At 52.1% G+C, this 23,186-nt stretch overlaps 1 long non-coding RNA gene across 1 annotated transcript; it reads right to left on the bottom strand.

Moving 5' to 3' along the window:
* Positions 1-15,367: 15,367 nt before the first annotated feature.
* LOC142059615 (uncharacterized) lies at positions 15,368-21,296 on the bottom strand. Its single transcript, XR_012661447.1, has 3 exons — positions 20,693-21,296; positions 17,796-20,192; positions 15,368-17,629 (listed from the first exon to the last, which is right to left on the bottom strand). It is a non-coding gene; the product is annotated as an uncharacterized LOC142059615 (long non-coding RNA).
* Positions 21,297-23,186: the final 1,890 nt, after the last annotated feature.

Below are 23,186 nucleotides of genomic sequence, written 5' to 3'. Positions count from 1 at the left end.
CCGCTAATGATCCCATTACAATATGTATTGAGCTGATACTCTGTGATATCTCAGTGAGGTATTCATCCATGTCGGAACGGATTTGTCCATAAAAACATCTCCACTCACACCATCATAGGACGCTGCATTCATTCCTCCTTCCTCTGTCATCTGATGCTGCCTAATCCCACTCAGTGACATCAATCACAGGGGAAAAATAAGACAATTAACTGGCAATTAATTAAATTATAAACTGTAAGGAAGAGCAGAATATTTGTAAACCTTAATAGCCTTATTAACATGCACATTACAAGCTAGTTGCACAATCTTACGGCTATGGATGTCTTTATGCATACATGACATCACGCAGACTTTAATCACGGGGTAACCGTTGTTCACCTCAGAGGGCTGCGTGCGGTTCAGGGAACCTGCCCGGCCAGCCCAGAGTGTGACGGTACAGCTGCTTTACACCTCCCCTCCTGCGGAAAGCCGGGGGGAAGGATCGCTGGAGCATGCGCGCCGCGCCGCAGCACGCCGTCAGCTGCAGCTCCCGCGGCCTCCGCGCTGCGTTCAGGCCATTCTCTACAGACAAGGGCCTTCTGCACAAAACAGGCGTCTCGTGGTGTGCGTAGGCAGCGGGGAGCTCTGCCCAGCCCCTGGGCTCCTTCCTCCGCTCCCTCCTCAGGCGGCGGACCGCGGGCTTTTCCGTCACAAGGACACGCGTGCTCGGGGTGAGGTCTGCAAACCCGTCGGTGACAGTAACAACAGATATTATTATATATATCGCATATGCAGTGTGGTTTTGGTTAAAATGATTTCCTGTAGGACTAAAGGAAAGTAAGTGGGAAGAAAACAACGGCTCGGGTAAGGCCTCTGCAAAATCACAGCGGCTGTTGCAAGGCAATGGCAGAGGCTCCGTCACTGAGGAACCGAGCTCAGAGATTAATGCATCCAGTAACGGTGCCTGACCTCGGCTTAAAAGTCACAAGAGAAGAGGAAAAAACCCAACCCAACCCAACCAACCCACGAGTAAGAGTGTGAAGCCATAGCCAGTCCCCAATGAGGCGTACCGGGACCTACAGCGTCGCAATGGTCACGTTGCCACACTATCACTACATGGTCCTCAGGCCCGCTATGAATAACCTTCACACCAAAACCTCAAGGTACTCCCCGCTCTTATCACGCTGTTTCTGCATTATTATTGCCTTGGAAAGGTGACTGAATCAGTCCATCTAATATCCATTAAACCCTTGACTTTCTCCTAGCCTGTCTGTTCCAAAAGAAGTACCTTGTGAAGTGGAGTGGGAGAGTGACCTACTAAAGCAGGGAAATTAGAGTGTAGAAGATGGATTGAGCTGTAAATCAGGTTTGCCTCCAACGGCAGGTGTAGCCTAACTAGGCTCTGCCATCCTCCCTCCCTCAAAATGAGCTGCATCCCAAATCTCAGCTGTGTTAACTCTGGTTCCAGTCCAGCGTTATTTCTGTCACACGTGAACTGGGATGACACGCACCCAGCCCATTCGTTTATTTGTGGAGCGTGGACCGCTGACCGATAGCCAAGTGCTAATAAAAGCAGCGCTCTCCCTCCTGTGCCACGCTGCGCTATGTTCCGGAGGCAGGCTGGACCTTCGGGCATACGGTGCTCGCTGAGAGCAGCCTGGGGTCATCAACCAGCAGTGGCTTAAGATTTTCATTCTTCATTTTGATGGAGCTGCGTTGCCACGCTGCTTTCTCTCCCAGTTCAGCTCTATATTTAGCGAGGGATTCTGTCCTTGGCTTATTTTTTTTTCGGCGAGGTTGGTAGCTAATGCTGCTCTGCTGTCGGTACGCCTGCCTCCTTTGCGCAGGATGTTCTTGGGATGCATGAGGCAGTCAGATGTGACAGAAGCTGAGGGGTTTCTTTCACAGCTAGGAAGGGAGAGGAGGGAGCCAAGCACTTCCATACCCTCCCCAGGAGCTCCGGTCCCCGGGGAGGGCTGGAATCCGGTGCCGACTGGCGCTGGGAACACCCACGTTCAGCTAACCTGACTGCAGCGTTCGCTGCAGGATAATTGGCTCTGAGGAGGCTTTACAGCAAAAAGCAAAAAAATTAATCAAACAAGATGGGACATCAGACATTTTAAAAATAACCCAGGGTGAAGCTCCAAGAAACTGTGATGACCAGGGGCCAGATCCAGATTCCCTAACCCCAGCCCACGTCTGGGGTAATTCTGACCTCGGCGGAGTCGCCTGGGCTGGCGCCGAGGCCAGTGAGATCAGAATCTGGCCCAAATCACTTGGCCTCCTGCTGCACCCCATGTTGTAACTATCCATGATGTTGACACATTCAACTTGCCACTCGTTTGTGGGACTAATTACACATTCGCATTTGTCTGCGCTCGCTCGGCTCCTAGCAACTGCAGTCACAGTCCTAATTAAAATAATAGACTGAGATTGGTAACATTACTGATTTAACAGGAAATTAGAAGAGTTACGTTTGCAGAGCTTAGGTAATTGACACCAACAGCACTTTTCTTGTAATGTGCATTCTGTGATTGATTTCGTTCCCCAGCCAGACCTAAAAGCAGCTTGGGAGCACATCCCACCATCAGATTACAGTACAGAGGAATTAAATGACTATTACACCACTGCCTGCTTTAGAGCTGGCAGCTGTGGGCTCGAGCACAGCTTTGAGCTTCCAAACCAAACATTAGACCTAAAATCATAAGCCTAATGTAAAACAAAACATGTTCGGCACAACATGTTTGGTTCCCCTTTTAAGAGCTTCCCTGCAAAGGCGCTGATCTGACAGTGCTTCTGCCCAGGAAGAGGGCTGCAGGGCGTCCTTGGTTGCCTCAAGTACCCTTAAAACAGGGCATGGCCTAAAGATACTATAGTATCTCTACATATACTACCTAGAGTACATATATACTGCCCGTAGGCAGAGGGAAAGGCTCTGTGCACACCACTGACTGTGCAATGCACAGGGACACTGGCCATACGGCCGCGGAGCTGAGAGCAGATGTTGATGGGGTTGCTCAAGGCCCGTAAGAAGATTTCATCGTCATATCAAAGGGAGACGGCTCTGCCGCACTAGACCCATCCTGCAGCTCACTCCACGTGGAGAAGTTCTGCGTGTGGATAATATCGCAAGGCAGCAATATTCCCCTTCTTATGGAAGGGGAATCGGATCTCTGCAGATGGCCCTGCTTGTTCTCAGGGTGGTGTAAGTCCGAATGGGTCCTACTAGCCTGCTAAAGATGATCCAGTTTGTCTCTGTTGAGGAAGCTTCTGGCTCTACAGTCTTCATATACGTTATTCATGAAATAGATCCTGGCACTTGCAACAAAACAGGCTGCCATGAGTACAATAACAGTAGTTGTTTCAAAAATGAGGTGGACTGGTTCAGTGTCAGTCGTTGCAGCTGGGGCTGCTATCTCGCTCCCACCTCCCTCCGCGGAGCCTGGGGCCGCAAGGGCAGGTGGGTTTCCCATCTGACCTCCTGAATGTGACACCTCCTTCAATTCCCACCAGTTACAGCGTCGTGTTGTCCAGTAGGTTCCCTACACTGTGTTGCACCGGGTGGTCAGTTCCTTTCAGAACGGCACATACAGCCCCATTTGAAGGCACCAAAATGGAGAACCCTTCTCTGCCCGTGGTAGTTTCATCCAGCTGACGGCCACTTCCAAAAATGTTCTGGTCAACTCACCCCCTTCTCTGCTACTTGAAGGTGCTCTATGATCACTACTAAGCAGCGTCTACAGATATTCCTTAAGATCACAGTCCAAAATAAGGAGGAGAGAGAGTGGACAGTGCGGGGAGCCTCAGGGCTGAGGACGGGGTGGGTGTACGTAGGGTTTTACACAACGCCATCGCTGCAAGGGGGTGCGATGCCTTATTAGGTACAACCCCACGGCTGGGCAACCCGCAACACATTTTGGGTGACTGAAAAACATTCACTGGGTTCAACCGGTGACTTTCTGTGTAACGTTGCATGTGACACTGACTAATAGCTTTTATATAGCAAGAAGTATTATTTATATCCGTACATCTATAGATTGAGACACTGTCTTTGGAAACGTAGTAACTGCTGCCTGCTGCTGAAGAAATGCATCACCTGTAAGTCGTTGTGAAAACTGTGTATGAAATGCCAAAGTCGCATCAAGTTGCAAGAATATTAGTTAGTTACAATCATAGAACCATTTAGGTTAAAAAAGACCTTTAAGATCATTGAGTCCAACCGTTAACCCAGCACTGCCAAAGCCACCGCTGAACCATGTCCCTAAGCACCACGTCTACATGTCTTTTAAATACCCCCAGGGATGGGGACTCCCCCACCTCCCTGGGCAGCCTGTGCCAAAGCTCAACAACCTTTTTGGTGAAGAGATTCTTCCTAATGTCCAACCTAAACCTCCCCTGACGCAGCTTGAGGCCGTTCCCTGTCGTCCTGTCACTGGTGACCTGGGAGCAGAGACCAGCCCCCCCCTCACTCCAGCTCCTCTCAGGCAGCTGCAGAGAGCGAGAAGGGCTCCCCTCAGCCTCCCCTTCTCCAGGCTAAACCCCCCCAGCCCCCTCAGCCGCCCCCCAGCACACTTGTGCTCCAGACCCTGCCCCAGCCCCGCTGCCCTTCTCTGGACACGCTCCAGCCCCTCCAGGGCCTTCTTGTCCCGAGGGGCCCAAACCTGAGCCCAGCATTCGAGGTGGGGCCTCCCCAGGGCCGAGCACAGGGGCCCCATCCCTGCCCGGCTCCTGCTGGCCGCACCAGTGCTGACACAAGCCCGGGGGCTGGTGGCCTCCTTGGCCACCTGGGCACTGCTGGCTCATGCCCAGCCAACTTAACAGTCATATGCTCCTGTGGGCCCTTTGCTGTTTGTGGACTCAGAAATGTGCCAGGAAGAACAAAGTACACGTGGTCTGGACTTTCTTGTCAGATATTAATCCCAGCACAACAGGGCTATAAAATGTTTTCATGAACATATATGTCTTCTAGAGCGAGCTTCATGGAATAATGCTGCCGAGAGAGCTGCAACGTAGGAAATACCCATCCACTGTTTATAAATCCTATCCATCTCGGCATGTCTCAGGGAGTATTATCAGGGCCCTGGAGAGCTAGTGCAAATGCTACTCTTGCAGCTTGCATAGATAATTGTTTATAAAAGTCTTCCTTTCCTTCTGCTGTGCCTGTGAATGACTGTATCCAGAAGGCATTTGCTGTGTGCACCTCGTTGGCTCCGGCAGCAGCCAGAGGCATCGCACATGGGATGCTCCGGTAAAGCCCCTACCTTCCCATCGCACACAGACAAGAGGATTTGGCTAATGCTGCAGATATTTCTCCCTGTGCGTTACCCCGCGAGAGCCAGCTTTCAGGTGGTAAATGGCAGTCTGGGCTTTAATCACTCTGCATGGGCACTGAAGTGAATACTGGGGCATTTGCTTCTGGAGTGTTTCCGTATCCCACAATTTAAACCTCCCTGCTATTAGCAGATATTTGATCCCATAAATGTTGGCCGAACGCTCAGAACGGGTGCCTGCTGTTCACAATGATAGCATCGAGCTAGCCTAAAAATTAAGTGCCATCATCTGCTCGCCACGTCCCTCGTCGACCCGCGCTGCTGCCTGTCACACCCCGCCAACAGGGCAAATTGCTCCCAGCGCAGGCGATTCCCACCCTGCGGCCAGCCCTGCCTCACACGGAGCCCACGGGGAAGCTCCGAGTGGTTCGAATGGACCGAGAACTTTATACCCCCTGGGTCTGGGTTGGGGAAAAGCCTCTGCTCCAGACACCGAGATCCACCCGTGCCTGACAAAAGCTCCTGCCACAAACCGTGGCTTGCTGGGCAGGAAAAAACACCCATGGTAGCGACCAAGCGCTACAGGCAGACACTAATTCTTGCTTAATCCTTTGCTTTGATCCAAGTTGAGCAGGGAAATGTGCCCCGCACCCAGCACACCCTTTCCATGCCTCTCTCCCGTGGAAAAACACTACCCAAGGAGCTTCCAACCCAACGATGAGTCTAGAGGCAACGCGTGGGAAGAGGCAGGCGGGAAAGCGCGATGGGGCAACGCAGCGGGGTAGGGCACGCGGCACCCGGCTGCCTCCCCGCTGCAAGAAATTGTAGTCCTCGCGGCAAAGCCAAGTCGGAAACACATGAGAAAGCTTAAAATGGCTTGTTTGAACGCTGAAGAAGCGGGTGATAGATTCTGTTTGATCCCGAATGAGAGACAGCGCAGGCACCGCACCATCGGCCGGGAACGGGAGAAGAAGACACGTAGGTGTGCGGGGATAAAGCAGGTGAACTGGTGGAGGCGGCCAACGGGACAGGCCGGGGAAGGCGATCTTTGCAGCCGCGTTCTGGGATGGAGCGGAGCAAGCTCGGACGTGTCAGGGCGAGAGAAAAAGGATATTGCAGCAACCGGGCTGCCGGGCAGGCACCGGCAGCCTGGGCGGGAGCGGGGCCGGAGCGTGGAAGCGGCCGTGCTGTGGAGACGCAACCCAGAAACAAACCCAGCACGACCGAGACACAGCCCGGAGGTCTGAGGCGACGTGCGGGCGTTCAGAGCCCGCCGAGGGCTGCGTGACGGCAGCCAAAAGCCCCGCTGCCTTCGCAAAGCGGCGACAGCCGAGCGGGGCCGGGCCGCGCGGCCCGTGTGGGACGCGGCCCCTCACGGCTCGGCGGGCCGCTGCCGCTCCCCGAGGGCGGGAAGGCGGACGCCACCCCCGCCGGGCCGCGCCGGCAGCGCTGGGGCGGCCCCGCCGCCATTTCGCGGCACCTCCCGCCAGCGCCGGCCCTTCCCCCTCCCTCCCGCCCCTCCCCCGTGCCGGCCCGCGCGCCCATTTCCGCCTGGCCGGGCGCCGCGCGCGCGGCCTCCCCGCCCCCTCCCCGCTGCTCCGTCATTCAGACGGGGAGAGTCAATAACACGCTGACATCACCAGCGGCGCGCGGGCAGGGCGCGGGGCTCCGGCGGGGCGGGGCGGGGCGGGGCGGGGCGGGCCGTGCGCGGGAGGGCTGGAGCCGCGAGGCGGGGCGGGGCACGGCGGGGCGGCGCCCCTCCCCCACGCGAACCGGGGTGCGCGAAGGGGAGAGACGGGGGGGGGGGGGGGAGTGGGGGGCAGCATAGGTGTGACATAGCCGAGGGGAGCATTGGGGGTCATGGCCCAGGGGAGACCATTGAGGGGGGCATGGCCGAGGGGAGCATTGAGGGGACATGGCCGTGGGGAGCATTGGGGGTCATGGCCGTGGGGAGCATTGAGGGGGACATGGCCCAGGGGAGCACTGGGGGGACATGGCCAAGGGGAGTGTTGGGGGGACATGGCTGAGGGGAGCATTGTGGGGGACATGGCCAAGGGTAGTGTTGGGGGGACATGGCTGAAGGGAGCATTGTGGGGGACATGGCCGAGGGGAGTGTTGGGGGGACATGGCCCAGGGAAGACTGTTGATGGGGACATGGCCCAGGGGAGCACTGCGGGTGGCATAGCTGAGGAGAGTGTTGGGGGGACATGGCCGAGGGGAGCACTTGGGGGGACATGGCTGAGGGGAGCATTGCAGGTGGCATAGCTGAGGAGAGTGTTGGGGGGACACGGCTGAGGGGAGAGCCCTTGAGAGGAAGCAGTTGTGAGAAGGCCACTGAGGGGAGACCATTGAGGAGGGGGCATTGAGGGGAAATGGCTGCAGGGATCGTGCCCTGGGGAGACCCCGGGGGACATGACAGAGGGGGCCGGCTGTGGCCGCTGCTCGTCCCTGGGCATCCATCGCCTCCTGTCGTGCGGCCTCCAGTGCTCACACCCCTCTGTCAAAGCCTGCCTCCGCGTCGCCATTTAACACCCGTCCCTGCCACCGGCCTTCCCTCAAAGCGGCCAAGGGAAGGAGCGGGGGGCTGCGGGACCGGGTGGTGGTGCCGTTTCGGGGCGCCATGTCACCCCCAGCCCCTCGCGCAGGGCTCCTGGGCCCGCGGCATCCCCCAGGAATCCGAACAAACCCCTGAGAGACGCTCCCCCGACTGACGGGGAGGGCTGCGGGGCCCATATCTCCACGACATTTTTCCGAAACGCACAGTGTTCGTATTGCGACTTGTCCGCTCTGCCCGAGGCCGGAGGGGTAGAGGAGGGCGATATAAAGGCATCATCAGGCTGTGCCTTCCCGTTCCTTTACCAAAGATAGAGAATATTATAAATTTAATAGATCTTCATAATTCATAGCTTGCTTGTGGAAAAAAAAATCATAATAGCTTGGTGTGATGTGTCAGGCATCTATAATTCATGGCGCTGAGATCACACAACCACCGTACAGTGGGAGTTCGCAGAGCGAGATGTTTGTAATTAATCTGTGAAAAGGGAAACAAAAGCAATAAATGAGGAAGGCCAATCAATGAGGGACCAATCCTGCCGCCCGGACTGATGTGGGGTAGTACTCGGCCAGAAAACTTGAATAATCCCTGGCTAAAATCAATAAAATTAGCCAAGGAGTGGGGTGAATAGTAGATTTATCCCTGGCAGTTCATTACAACGCGCAGTCAGAGGCAGGCCGTGTTGCCCTTTCGGGCAAGGCGGCGCCGAAAGCAGCAGGACGGCCTGTGCTTAAGCTAAGCTTGGACTAAAGTACAAGGAGACGAGCGCTCGAGTCGGGTCTTGCGGACACGGAGGTGGTGCGAGGGAGCACTGGGGCCGCATGGAGGGAACGGGACTCCTTCCACCCTCTCCGTCCTGCAGGCTGGGAGTCTCCGGTTCCGAGAAGCTTGCGATCCGCGCGGAGCGTTGGCATCGACCTCGTGGACTTCAGCAGGACGGGGCACGTGCTGAAGCGCTTTGCCGAACAGGGAAGTTTCCTTGAATCGGAGCCTGAGCGAGGATTAGAGCAATTTGTGCTACTAACGAAGATTGGCTGCAGCGGTGGAATGAGCCGAAGTCACTTCCTAATTGGAAACTGCGAGCTGGAGACCTCCAGAACCCCCTTCCTTTCGCTATTGTCTATTTTCATCCTGGTGAAGCTAAAGCTGGTAACTGCGATGCGACAGCTTAAAAAACTCCCTGTGGTTTCTCACAATAGACCAACTGTCTACCCTGGTTTTCAAACGAGGAGGGGAAATCTTGTAAGACTACACGGCCAATCAAGAAGGGGGGCAGAAATTAATTTCTTCTGAAGTGGATGCCACAAGGAAAATGGAAAAAGAAATCCTTGTCCTTCTGGGAGTCTGTCTAATATATGGCTTTAACTGAAGAAAAAATATGGTGCCGGGCCCATCAGACGCAGCCGTGTGTCACATTTAAATCGTTTTAATCTGAGATAACCAAGCCATGGGGTAGAGGGGCACTGCGGTGAGGCAGGAGGGACTCCGAAAGGAAGGCCAGGCCTTGCTCCCAGGGAGCTGTGACAGTGCCAGCGCACGGGTGCTGGAGGCCGGAGGCATTCAGTGTTTTGTTTACTCATTTGTGACTCCCTCAAAAAATAATTGGTTTTCTTTTGTTGCTTGCTTGTTTGTTTATTTGGCTGTTTGCATTCTTGGGATTGAATTTCTCCTGCAATATGGCCTTAATTTGCATTGCGAGGTTCCGTGTTTATTTATGCATTTATTTTGTTCCTCTATTTTTTTATTTTTTTAGATTTTAATTACTCCTAGGCTGCAGGCCCTGCAGAAGGGCACCGGCCACGCGGTGACGAGGAGAATCGGGAGGTGCAGCCGCAATCTCCGCTGCCCGTACGGCTGCCGTCCCAACCCCGATGCCTGTACCATCTTGATTGCTGCTGCTCTTTGCAGGCAGGTACGTGCAGGGTGGTGCCTGTAGGCTCAATACAGCGTTAACAGTGAAATCCATGAAATTCCCCTGGTTATTGTCCCATAATAGTTGTGGTCTAACCCACGGCGAGGTTGGGCTCTGCGGGTCTCAGTGATGCCCTCTCATGACACGGGCCCACAGGAGCCGCTGGCAGCACCAAGGTCCTCCTCCAGCGGGGCCACGGTTGGCGGAAAAGTCTCACAGGAGGGCATTTTGCATGCTGAATAAGTCCTCAGGGGAAAGCAAATAGAAATTGGGAATTTATCAGGTTCTCCAGCTTCTCGACTCAGCCTGTTAATCTCTTTCTGCCGAGTGAGTCCCTGCAGAATCCCAGTGTTTTTCAGCATCTGGGAAATAGCTTAAGGGAATGCCTGAGCATCCGCAGCTTCATGCTGACGTTGCAGGGCCCCGCGCCCCACAGATTAGGTGCCCCGATGAGCTGATCCAGTTATCGCGCAGCAGAACGTACTGGAATTAATGATTTTGACCTTAGCTGGCTCTAACACAGCCATCCAAAAAGCGTGCGATTGTGCTAATCCGCCCCAAAGGAGCGTTGCGAGGCCCGCTTCCTTGTTGTGGGTATGTTGCTGAGAGCTCCTGGCACAGAAGTCTTTGTGCGAGTGCAGAGTATTTTTCTCTACATTTTGTTGGGCTTTGCCTAGGAGCCTTCTGTGGCAGAAAAGAGCAGCCTGGTTACCGAACCCATGTCTAACAGCGGGGCCGGGGTGGTGTTAAACTTCACTCTGCCGATATTTCTCCTGCGGTGTTTGCGTGATACTATTCCCTAAGGGAAATGATACAGAAACCCCTGTTCCAAAAGGAGGGGTGGACAGATGGGTAGAAGAAGAGGACTATGTAATGGTTGTCTTTTCTGTCCACAGCCCAGCAAACACAACACAAGCTGGGATTGAATTACCCCAAACCATCCTGTGCGAGTTTGCCCTGGATTTAACAGCTGGGACCCGCAGCGCCTGCACAGGCCGGATCTAACAGCGGATGGCGAGGAAGGCGGAGCAGCAGGCATGCTGGTCCGATCCAAGCCCAACGAATAACATCGCACCTATCCACCTGGGTGCCACAGCACGTGCAGTCTCAAAACATGCCTTAAAGCCTTGATTTTCCAGCCTTAACTCTTAAACCCTTGCGAAAAGCCTAAACGCCATGCTCCTCTCCCCTGGCTGGACTGCCGGGCACCTCCGTGGCCATGGTCCACGTTCACGTCGCGTCCCGGTGGTGAGGGTGCTGCGGCTTCAGCGTGGCAATGTGTCTTGGAGGTTTTGGTGGCAACGGTGGGGGCTACAGAAGAAAATGCCCTTGGCCGCATCCAGGCGAGGGGAGAGGGAACAGTTTCAGAAAAGACCTTTTGAATTTTCACAAGCTCCTTTAAGAAAAAAAGGAAATAGGCAGGCAGAGAAAGCCAATCTGGGTGTATAAATAACCAGTAAATGGCAGGGTGTTCACCCTTCCCACACTGCAGATTACCTAACGCAGCGCATCACTCGCTACGGCTCGAGGTGGGGGAGCTGCCAGCAGAGCCGTGCCATGCCTGATAACCGCGACAGCCCACAGGATTGCAATCCAGCCTTCATGCTCCGAAACGTAAACAAGGCAGAGCCACCTCCTCACTGCTTCGAATACAGTCACCCTGTGTCCTGGAGGGCTGGAACAACCCGCTGCGTGAGATGAGCTGGGCCAAATCAAAAGAAGAGCAGACGTGTCGGAGGGGAGCGGTGGAAATGCGAACGAAAATGGTCCGAGCTTTCACGTTTTCTCAGGAAGCAGACATACAAAACGCCCTCCCTTACCCCAGCAGTCAGGGCAGTGCAGGGAAGGCCGTGCCAGAGGGCTGTAAGGCCCGGCTTCCCCTTTTGTGGGGCCACAGGACGCAGAGTTCACACCACCAGGCCTCCTGGTAGGCATCTGCTCAGCGCTTGTTTTCCCCCCGAGCTCCAAACCTCCCCAGGTGCCTGCCTTCCCAGTAGGGTGGTGAATTCGGAGAGAGCCAGCAAATCACCGCAATCAATAACAGTAATAATGGCACCTTTCATCCAATGGCCTCGAAGCGCTCGGCAAAACCGAAGCGACTTGTATGCCCTCCTGTCACCCCGGTGAGACAAGCGAGCCGTATTATACGTGGCACAGTGGGTGAGCAAGACCCGAGACGGGGAACTACACCTGCGTAGTGACGTGGTGGCGGGCAGCAAGCAGCACAGCCACCGCAGCCTGAGCAGCTTCTGCCTATAATCGCTTATCATTTTGAGTTGGCCTCTGCGTTCAAATCAGTTGCCAGGCTTTTGATACTGCAGTTCTTTAAATAGAAAGAGGATGAAGGCAGGCACCCAGGTTTTTTGTACCTGTTCCCTTCCTGCTCTGGACTCATATCCAAACTTCTCGGTTTAACCTTGTCTTTATGCTGTGTTGAAATCAAAACACTCATGCGAACATCCTGAAACGCTGGGGATTTTCAGCTCAGATCTGAACTTGAAGCTGTTCTCCCAGGCTTTGCAGCGCTGGCTATTTTTAGCTGCATGTCAAAAAGTTGAAGCAGCATGTGGTAAGATGTTATGACTCTTAAAATTACTGTAAAAATGTTCCAGGGAATGGTACCAATTCATCAAAAGTAAGTTCTTTGTGTGAGATAACTCCGTGACTTTCGGTGTTGTATTGAATTTGTGGGTCACTGGCTATTAGCGCTGCAGCAATTTATTTAGCAATAACCCAGTGATTACGGAAAGGGAAGTAGCTATTAATATGGTAAAAGGCACACCTAAGCAAGGATGTTTACTCATGTAGACTGAGAGGGGGAGGGCTAGACACCCTTCAAGATGTTTTCTGTAGCTTTTTTGTATGATACCAAAGATAAGGACCTGTTCTCCCTTCCCCCACGACCAGACAAGAGTATTGCAGTTGGAAAACAGTGCCCTGGCATTTGAAGTGGAGGATGCGAAGGCAGGTGGAAAGTGGCCTCTCCACTGGCCACGGAGCCACGCCAATCTGCTTACAACACACGTGGAGGCTGCAAGATGGCCTCCTTCTCACACCCAGACATGTCAGGTCTGATCCATGCTTCCGAGGCCCTCCCAAAAGCATCCTGTAAGAAGTCAAGGATGGTTTTCTGGCCCAGGGTGGCAGTGGCCCCACAAAGCTGAGGACAAGGCACCCCTCTGTGCCTGGCATCTTGTCTCACCTGCTGGTCGTTGTCCCATGCAAAGACGTCTATAAACCTACTACTGGCTTGATTACCACTGCCAGGACTTTTATCAGCCACTTCAGCCTCATGATTTTGACACTGGGGCAGCCCAGGTGAGATCCCTAATGCTGTTGGCATGAGCAAGGAGCACCGTGCTCAGCAAGGATGGGGAGATTCCCCACAAGAAAACAAAAGGGAAGAAATTGCTCTTGGATGGATGGATGGATGGATGGATGGATGGATGGATGGATGGATGGGGAGAGGAATGTAAGGCCAGAAGTGTCTTTCACAGCACCAAGCAGAAGTGCACATCTCTGCAGTAAGATTCCCATCCTCCCAAACCCATGGGCAGGGAGTAAAGGTAACCAGCCACATCCAGCATAAATGCAGGGGGACTACATTTTGTTATGCTTTATTTCTGCAGGAAAGTCTTCTGCTCCCTATTTGCTCCCCCTGTGAAAAGCTGCTGTATTTAGCAAGCCCAAGAGTCTGCAGAATAGGCTGCTTGTGCAGAGAAGCACTGCAAAAGACAGGCAGGGACAGAGATCTGGACATCAGGGAAGAAAGCAGAGGGGTTTTAGCAGCCCAGCCACACCATTGATGGGAAGGGAAGAGCCACAGCTCTTCCTAACGGAGGAGGAACTCAGGCACTCACTCCTGTGGGTTGCCACAAAATCTGACCAGTCTCAGGCTGGTTTGGAAGGTGTAGCGCTTCCTACGCTCATTACCGGCAGGGTGGGCTGATTTATAGTCCCACATGCTGTTATAGCTTAATAATAACAACAATAAAGATGGTTCTCAGGCATTCCAGCCTGCTACACCCACATCACCTTCTTCCCTTTGCTAAATTCGCTTCTGATTTACAGTCGTGTAAGCAAGATGAAAAATCAGTCACCTCAGATTCCAGACGGTCTGGAGCTAATGAAAGGGAAGAAGAGGAGGAGAGTTTCCAGAAATGGCCCGGGTTTATCTCTGCCTGCTTTCAGAAGCGTCTATTTTTGAGGTCCCATGATTAGGCTAGCTATAAGTCCCACTCTCCCCCCGGCTTTGTTGATAAATGCTGAACTCCTGACATCCCGCCTGGCAAGTTTTGTGAAGTTCCGTTGATGTAAAGCTCCTTGGTTTATTTTGTGCTGTGTAATCATCCAGGTTCCTGGGAACAGTCCCTGCAGGAACACCCTTCTGCTCTGGCTCTCATCTCTCTCGCGACATACAGTTCAGTTTCTTCAGCCCTTTGCTCACCGACTCTTTCTTTCCAAGATGTTGAACCTCAGCCATATTTTTCACATGTTTTGTTCACAGGGGAGTTGAATCCTCATGGACTGCCAGTGGCCAAGCAGTTAATTAGCTATCCTCAGCTACATTTTTCACCGAGGTTGGATGCGTGCTCCTGAGAAACCAGCAGGTTTGAGATCCTGTAGTCCTGAGCATTAAAGCAAACACTGCATCTGCTTCTCCCATTCACCTTGCAGGGCTTGCTTCACCTACTGGGACTGATGTGGGGAAAGCAATTAAACATTTATAGCTCTGTAACCTCTTGGCATGTCTGTGGGGCAGCCTCCTGCGTCTGACCTATGGAGAGCATGACTTGGCTGCGTTTTCTCTGCCAGCTTGGCGTGGTCCCCAGCCCACTGACTAGCGGACCTCTCTGTATCCCACACCGTTAGAACAAGCCCCTTCAAGGCTTGGGGCAGGAGGCAGAGTGCTGCCCACGCTGAGGCTTGGGCTCTCACTCATCTCCCTGGGGTGGCTGAGGTGCACGCAGGTCTCGCCACTGGAGACACCCCTGCCCACCGCGGCAGCTCCTCGTGGCCACCGGAGCTTGTGGCTGTGGCATTTTTCTTGCTTTTCCTAAGCAGGTTTTAAGCACTGCTCCCCTGAGTCGGAGGGCGTCCCTACTGCACTAAAGCAAGCAATGTGGGCAGGTGTTAGGTGGCTTAGGGTTCTTGGCAGCCTAAAGCCAGCTCCATGTGCTTCATCTTGCTGTGGGGACACAGCTTCGGATAGTCGCCAGCATCAGTTATCCCCTGGTGCATGGTCAATGCAGGCGGCCTGAGCTTTGGTGCTCCCGTGAAGCCCACCCTGGGGGGAAAGAGGGGATCTGGGGCCCCGTAGACAGTGGGTTGGGTGGGCTGCAAGTTCCTCGTGAATGCTCCACCAGGGCTGCTAAGGGAGGGTGGGGCTCAGGGGGAGGGAAAGGGACAGTGGCCTGCCTTTGGGTTGTCTTTGGGTTGCTGTTCCACCTCACGATGCCTCCACTCTCCCCCACGGGCAATAGTGGGGGGAGCTCTTGGTCCTCCACCAGCAGTACGGCTGGAGCAGGAGATCTAGATGTGCTAGTAAACATTTTGAAGACAGAAAATAAATCCATCCATCTCTGTAAGAAATGCTGCCCCCAAGAGAAATTTCTGATCATAGGCGAGGCTAAGTGCACAGGCACGAGCGAATTCACCACCAGCATTGATTATTTCATTATAAATTGCTCGCTTGCTTTCTTACATTTGCTTCTGAACAGAAATGAAACACCGGCTACTGAAAATAACAACAGCTAATACACAACCAAAAACCTGACTTGCATATGAAAACACTGGATTCTCCGCAGGGGCTTTCCCACTGTTTAAGCTCCTTTAAAGCACGAGCTCCATTAAGATTATAAAAATATACTGCCTTAGTTGCCGGATTTTTCACTGTGCTGAAAGGACGACAACCGCTCAGAGGCTGATGGAGAAGAGCGATCTCAGTATTAACAAACAGTTAATGCCCCGACATTGTTGATTGATGGCAGAGATGAGGATGTAGATGGAGGATTTGGGGACTTTCCAAACTGTTAAATGGGGAAAAGAAACCAGTCTGCTCTACCAGGGCTGGAGCTACGTAAGTCAGACACCTCAGGATACGCAGCAATGGCCTCCTCAGTGACACTGAAGTCTCAGGTGACCTCCTCCTTGTTTTAGAGTTGTTGTTTCGTGGAAAATATTGCCAAGCATCATTTCCCGAGAGTCTTTTGCACAAAGCACGTGGCTCCCTACCGACACGGCAATAGCTGGTGTTCAGACACCACTGGAGACGATTTTCCTTCCCGGGGCTGAAAGGAGCCTGGGGAAAGGCAGGTGGGCGTTGAGTGAGGAATGTGAGTGGAGAACGAAGAGCAGAGCAGAGAAGGCACGTTGATCCTTGACCCCGGCAGTTAAGCTGCCCTCAGCAGCACTACTCCTCGCGTCTCCTACCTCCTGGCTTCAGCAGTGGCTGGAGGCCAGCAGAGGACTTCCCGTGCCGCGGTGCGAGGCCTGGGAGCAGTAGGAGCAGGAGACAGGATTGATCCTGGAAGAGCTGTAGAGCTCTGTGGCTTTTCACGAGGCGGGTGTGACCTTCTTCGCCCTCGTTGAGGGAGTGGAGAGAGCGCTATTTAGTATATTTGACCTTTTCTCAGTACAGGACGGGTTGGAGTCTTCTCTGGTCTATGAAGGAAATTTCTTCAGGAGACCGTAATTTGGCCCACGAGTGTTTTTAATTTTCCTACATCCTGAGCTGAAAGTAACTGGAAGAAAAAAGGCTGCATAGTACTGTATGACTAACAGCAATCTTTGTGCTGAAGCCAAGCCAGGCAACTCTAATGGCAAAGATGCTCCCGCCTAGGGAGGAGGTTTTTCTGTCCCATGGCCTCTTCCCCAGGTGACGAGCCCTGTGCAATTGCTGACAGCACATCGGGTACGGGGCTGGATTTACACCACCTCATTCTCCCCTTATAGGGGTGGTTCATGTTCAGATCCACTGCCTGCTGGATGCCGTTAGAGGAATGTTGCCCACGATGGTGTGCTCCATGGTTCATCCTGACCTTTGATTTTCTGGGTGACATTGAACGATGGGAGTGGGTTTTGGGGATCACCTGTATTTGCTCAGGCAAATATAAGAATGGGCAGGTAGATGGGGAAAAATATCTGCGTCTCGTTTGGTAGAGAGGAGGAAAACAACTCCACGAAACAAGAAAGTAGGAGATAAAAAGGTAAATATTTCCTTCCTCCCTATGGCACAGTCAAGAAAAGCCATCATCATTTTGCTCAGACACTTGTATAACCTCATGTTTCCCACAAAACATATTTCCCCGAGATCAGTTTGCACGTATCAGGTTTTGCCCATGAATACTCATGAGACACAAATCAGTCCCTTTAATCCGTGATTAGTATGTCACCCCATGCTCAGCAGTTGCATCATGATTTGCTGTTATTGTTGAATGGATGCTGTGCTATTTAATTGTTTTTTGCTTAGTGATCTGTTCGCTCTGTTAATATTTAATTCTCTCTTTCCACCCCTCTTTCTACCCCCAAAAGGCCTAAAGAATAGGAAAACATCTTTCATTTTCTCAGGCTTCATCTGCTCTTGTAAGAAAATACCTATTCATAATCTACTCTAGGTGATAATGATGATATACAGTCATAATGCTGGAATTCTTAAGTGGTTGCCACTGCTGCTTTATAGCCAAGAAAAAAAAAAAAAATTGGCCTGATTTGAAATAAAGCAGGTTAGTATGCTTTTTTTGCCTTTTCCAATGGTTCGGATAATGAAGAAATTGTCATCTTTATGTATCCTCTGCCGGATCCGGAGCCGAGCGCTGCGTGTGAGCCTGAACGACAGTAAACAATGCGCTGCCTGGTGCTTTGCGTGCTTTGCAGAGGTGGATACACGAGAACAAATTAGACCTTTGATTGATCCTTTAAACAAAAAGAAAGGAAAACAGTAGCGTTAATTTATCCAAACTCTAGCTGCATTGCATTTTTTATAGTGATCAATATTCCGGGCATTGTAAACGGCAGCTTTACATAATAAATAGCTGCATTATGTAATGCTAGTTAAATTTAGAAATGGTTTTTTTATTACCTTTAGCGTACATAAAATAGAGAGTGATCGAGCTGGAGCTCAAGAGCTGCCGCTGTCTGAGGATGCAGAGAACAGCTGGGCCTGGCTGTGCACAGCAAAAATAAACCCCAGAGCCCGAGAAAGCAGCTGGGCTCAGGCTGGCTGCTCTGGGTCCCCACCAAGCCTTGTGGTGGGGGCGGCGAGGGCGAGCCCCGCTCCCAAACACGGCACGCTCAGGAGCAGAACATCTCTGCACAATAAAGATGGGAGATTTATTATGAAGGAATGAAACGCGCTACTTTTGTTCTCCCTGGTGTCCCCATAAAGCTTTTGTTTGACAGGCGGGTTTGGGCTCTGGTTAGCTACAGTCTCTGCTGCGTAGCTACTGGCTGCTTTGAGACCAGTTGTGGGCAGACTATAGATCAATTATCTTCCTGCTAGGGATAAACAGTGTTTTCCTTTTTCCTCTTCGGTAGCGTTCTCTATTATCCTGGAGCACAGGAGCCCTTTCTTTTCCTTCCCAGCCACACGCACGCACACACAGACGGGTTGCTGGAGGGAGGGGATGGAAGAATTCAAATTTGTTGCATTAATCTTAATAGCCTGATCCTCTTGCAGCCTGCTGCCGCTGACTTGGCGTTCAGCGTGCTGCCCGTGTACAGTAGGCTGGAAGGATGAACCCTTTTGTTATAAATAATTATGAGGCATCTCATTCCAAGAAAAGCACTGAAATGAGAGCCCCTGCAAATGCGAGTTTGGAAAAACACAGCTGAAGAAGGAAAGTCCCAGTGTGAAATCTTTAGCGAAGCAGAAACGCTGCTGTTCGGCTGTTTCATAACGCGCAGGGGGCTCCGGTGTGGGAAGTGGGGGGACTGTAATCGGGACATTTCCTCTGCTCCCGTGCCTGGCGCCCCGTTACAGGGGGCTGAAGCGCTCCCCGAGGGGGATGGAACTGCAGCTGAACTGCTGATGGGGTTAAGTGCGCTCTGTGGCCCAGGGCTCTGACTTCAAAGTTAATCTCAAGCAGCATCAAACTTAAGTAAAATTCAGATCCAGGTCATAATTTTACCAGGAGGTTCTTAATGGCCTGAACCAAAATCCTGCTTTGGAGAAGCATCCAGCTTTTTAAAAATACAGATTTAGACCGATATCAGGAATACCTCTAATAATAATTATGTGTATTTGAATTTTCTCAACTGCTGTTCTCATCTTTAGTATAAATAAGAATCCCGCCCAGCATCTGTGGCACCTGGAAGTTTCCAGACTGTTGAGCAGCACGTAGCCCCTCCAGAGAAATCGTTAAAAACTATTTAGCTGAGCTGCTGCGAGAGACAAAGAGTTAAAGCTAAATCCCATTTGAAAGTAAACTTTGCAAAAGCAATGAATTTTCTCAAAGGCCGACTGCTCTTGATTTACAAGGATGTTCCCAGTCCTGATTTCAATTAAAGAGAAATCCTCAGGCATTTCTGCAGTTCGGCGTTGTTCTTTATTCCACATTGTTATATATTGAGTAATAAACAAAACAAAGACCGTATTCTGCAATGAACTACGTACGTCCTGTGCAATCTCGGGGAAATCAATAGGTCAGAGTCTGGCCTTGGTTTGCCTCGGTTGTCAATAATTCCCCCGGCTTTAGTGGAGTTTACATCTGTGTAAGTAAAAAATGAATGTGGAGGTGCAAATCTGTCTGTATATTCCCTTAAAAAAGAGAGAAAAAAAACATACTGTAGGCTCCACTCCTTTATGCAGAAGGAGAAATAAATAAATAGGTAGCTGGCATTGTAAACTCTGATTTATTTGCCAAGCCTCCCAAGAGCATGAGAGTACATTTCAAAGAAAGCATGTTAAGCCAAGCTTTGGGGTCTTTTTCTTTGCTTTCTGCTTGTTGCACCTCTAGCTGCCGGTTCTCTGGCTGGGGTCTGCAGTTCACAAGGACCAAGACCTTGTTTGTACAGTAATTTTATTACCTTTATTACTACAAAAGCACGACAGTGAGCGCTGGGCCTTTAAATAGTAGTGATGATAATGATGATGATGCCGATAAAAAAACCCCTATTGTTGACAATTTGGTTTTCTTTGCGAGCGCTGAATTACTGATTCCTTTCATCCCGCTCCTGGTAATGTTTTAATAACCACGTACGTTTTTCACCGCAGCAGGCAGCGCCGACGAGTGCCGAGGCTGAGCTGGGCGCTGCGGGGCACGAGTTGGGTCTGGGCTTCCTCCCAGTTGTCCCGGCGGCCGCAGGACCGCTGGTTACGCTCGGCACGGAGCGGGTCCTGCCGGTGCTCAGCGCAGGTGCTGAGCTCTTTGGGTGTGGGTGCATCTTTGGAGGTTACACGCCCGGGTTTTGCATCTTGCTCCTGCAGGAACAGATCACGCGGAGTTTGTGCTCGAAGGAGGGGGATTTGTTTTGCATCCTTTAATTAAAGCAAAGTAAAAGGAAGGTGAGACGGGGGCCTTTGTCACCCTGTGAGGTCAAAGCGACAAAATCCCCATGCGGCCCCTGCCTCGGGAGGGGAAGGAGGCAGAGGGTGGTGGTAAAAACATCTCGGCAAAGGCTGTGGTAGAGCGAGGAGTGGAATGGGCTCAGGGTGCCAGGGCTGCGTCCCCACCCCGGCCATTCTCCCAGCCCGAGGGCAAACAGGCCACCTTATACCTCTGGCTTAACGCTTTCCTGATGCGATAAAATATTCAGCTTGGAGACATTTTAATGCCTCTCTCTATTCCTGTTGTAACCGAGTCTTGTTTTTAAATAGATCAGGTTTTCATCCCCGTTTAAGCCAGCATAAATCAGGAGTTAATCTAGGCAAAGTCTCTACTGAAGCCTGTGGAAATGCACTCGCAGGAGATCGCAGTCGGGCCTTGCCGCACTGGCAGAGCAAAACTGTGCTCCGGAGCCATACACACCGCAACCCACCTTTTGACGTGGGCCCTTCAGATCTCCCATCCTCTGTGACAGCCTGGCCGGAGCTTGCCCAGCGTGAGCCTGAGGTGCCACATGCCCTTTAATCCTCTCCACATGCTTCTTCCCAAGTCCTCGTTTGTATGCGCGCACTTAGTAATCACTCACTCTGGCCATAAAACCTACAGGGTTTTAAATTGGACTGAAGTCCCAAATGCTTTAAAAGAATTTATGTTGCATAATTGTACTGGTTTGCCTGAAAACAAACAATGATGTATGGCTAAAATATTCTCTCAGGGAGATGACTCAGATCCTTCCTTGTGGCTTAAACCTTGCTCGTCTGCTGATGGTGCAACTTGTAATCTCTCCTCTAGATGCAGGGCGAGGGAAGGCAAACAAGAGTCATGCATGGAGCAGGGGGCATAAGATCAGAAAGCGCAAGTTATTCGGAGCTTTCGGAGACACTCGATGCTTTAATTTGTTCTGAATCGAGGCAGCGTTGGAGATGATGGAAAAGAAAAGCAAGCCCCAGCAGCATTACACACCGGCCCCTCGGCGGGTGGGAGGCTGGACTGGTTTTGCGCCAGCTGGCAGAGCAGCCGCGTGCCCGGTGGCTCCCACCCGCGAGGGCAGGCTGCGGACAGCACGGGGCACAGCCCTGCGAGCGGGAGGCGCGGGTCTGGGCTGCGTGCGCTTCCCACCCCGGGGTGCCCTGCAGTGACGCGGCTCCCCGGAATGCCGCTACTTCTGCTCGGCCCCGTGACCAGGCGGGTTTGGGTATTTTGTTGTCCAAAAGGTTGCGGGGAAGTGCGGCCATGCGGATGACCCCGGCAGCTGCACGGCTTCGTCTGTACTGTAGAAATGTTTTTGCCACCGAGTCAGCAGGTTCATGTGGTTTTTGCTGTCACTGTTCTCACTTTAAACCTCTTCCCATGCTTTGTTTTCTATAACAATGCTTTATGTCCCAAGGACGTAACCTGACTCTTGGTAATTAAGTCAATTTTTCAACCAGGGCTCCAAAGCTTTACTTGGAGGATCTGACATTCAGCGTGGCCTGCAGGACTAGGGAAGTGATGGTGCCCCTGTGCTCGGCCCTGGGGAGGCCCCACCTCGAGTGCCAGGCTCAGGTTTGGGCCCCTCGGGACAAGAAGGCCCTGGAGGGGCTGGAGCGTGTCCAGAGAAGGGCAGCGGGGCTGGGGCAGGGTCTGGAGCACAAGTGTGCTGGGGGGCGGCTGGGGGAGCTGGGGGGGTTTAGCCTGGAGAAGAGGGGGCTGAGGGGAGCCCTTCTCGCTCTCTGCAGCTGCCTGAGAGGGGCTGGAGTGAGGGGGGGGCTGGTCTCTGCTCCCAAGCCACCAGGGACAGGACGAGAGGGAACGGCCTCAAGCTGCGTCAGGGGAGGTTTAGGTTGGATACGAGGCAAAATATCTTCACTGAAAGGGTGGTCAGGCCCTGGCACAGGCTGCCCAGAGAGGTGGGGGAGTCACCAGCCCTGGGGAGGTTCAAACACCACATAGTCGTAGGAACTGGGGACATGGTTTAGGAGACCTGGGGGTGTTGGGTTGGGGGTTGGACTTGATGATCCTAGAGGTCTTTTCCAACCTTAATGATTCTACGATTCTACCTGAATGTCCTTCAGCCGTGATGGCCAGCGTCAGGAGCAGGAGCCTTAAGCAGGTGTGGGAAAGATCAAAGAGACCTCACAATGTGTTTCTAAAGATCTTCGTTTGCTTGGTACATACATAAAAGAGTTTGCAGAGGTGGCTTTGCAGATTTGGGGATTTTGCTGGTTTTCTGCCATTTGCAGATTTGGGGATTTCCATTCTGAGCACGCACTAAAACCGCGGCTGCCGCTGCATGTGAGCAGGCATTTTCAGGATGTCGGCCTCAAGTGGGTCTATCCCTTTCTTTCCGTCATTGCCTGCTGGGCAGAGGACATCTAAGGGTCTGTGGCTCCCTGTTAGCGCTGGAGGTGCAATGCCTGCTCCGGTGTAACTCAATGCACTTAGAGCTAGGCAGCCCTGCAAGCGCCCTCCACCCTTCCTTTTTCTAAAACAGAAATATTAGGTATGAAGTTACCATTATGGAGCGTACTCAAGTAGCATGTCTGCCTTCCATTCCAAGCAAAGCAAAGAAGAACAGTCTAATACCATCAGTTTGCAATGAAAGAATATTAAAAATAGTAAAAGAAAAGAAAAGAAAAAAAAAGGTTAACTTCGTGGCAAAGAATAAAATAAGAAACTTTTCTTTTTTCTGCAGGCAGTGCCAAGCATCGTCAAGGAACATATCAATTCATAACAGCTGTGGGTAGCTATTTCTGTCTCAGACTTCAGTAGTTTAGTTGGAGAAGCATGGTAAAATTTAACAGATCTGTGTCCAGCCAGGTTAATTCTGAGGTTAACAAATTATGATGCAAAGAAGATCAACCGGTGTTTTTCTTTCTCGCTATGAATAGCGTAATCGCATTATTGCTACCGGAAGGGTAGGCAGCTCTTCTCAATCTGTGGTCTCC

This window comes from Phalacrocorax aristotelis, chromosome 7 (assembly GCF_949628215.1).
Source record: "Phalacrocorax aristotelis chromosome 7, bGulAri2.1, whole genome shotgun sequence".
Classification (NCBI taxonomy): domain Eukaryota; kingdom Metazoa; phylum Chordata; class Aves; order Suliformes; family Phalacrocoracidae; genus Phalacrocorax; species Phalacrocorax aristotelis.
The sequence above is the reverse complement of the archived record's forward strand: the minus strand, read 5'-3'. Positions and strand labels throughout refer to the sequence as shown.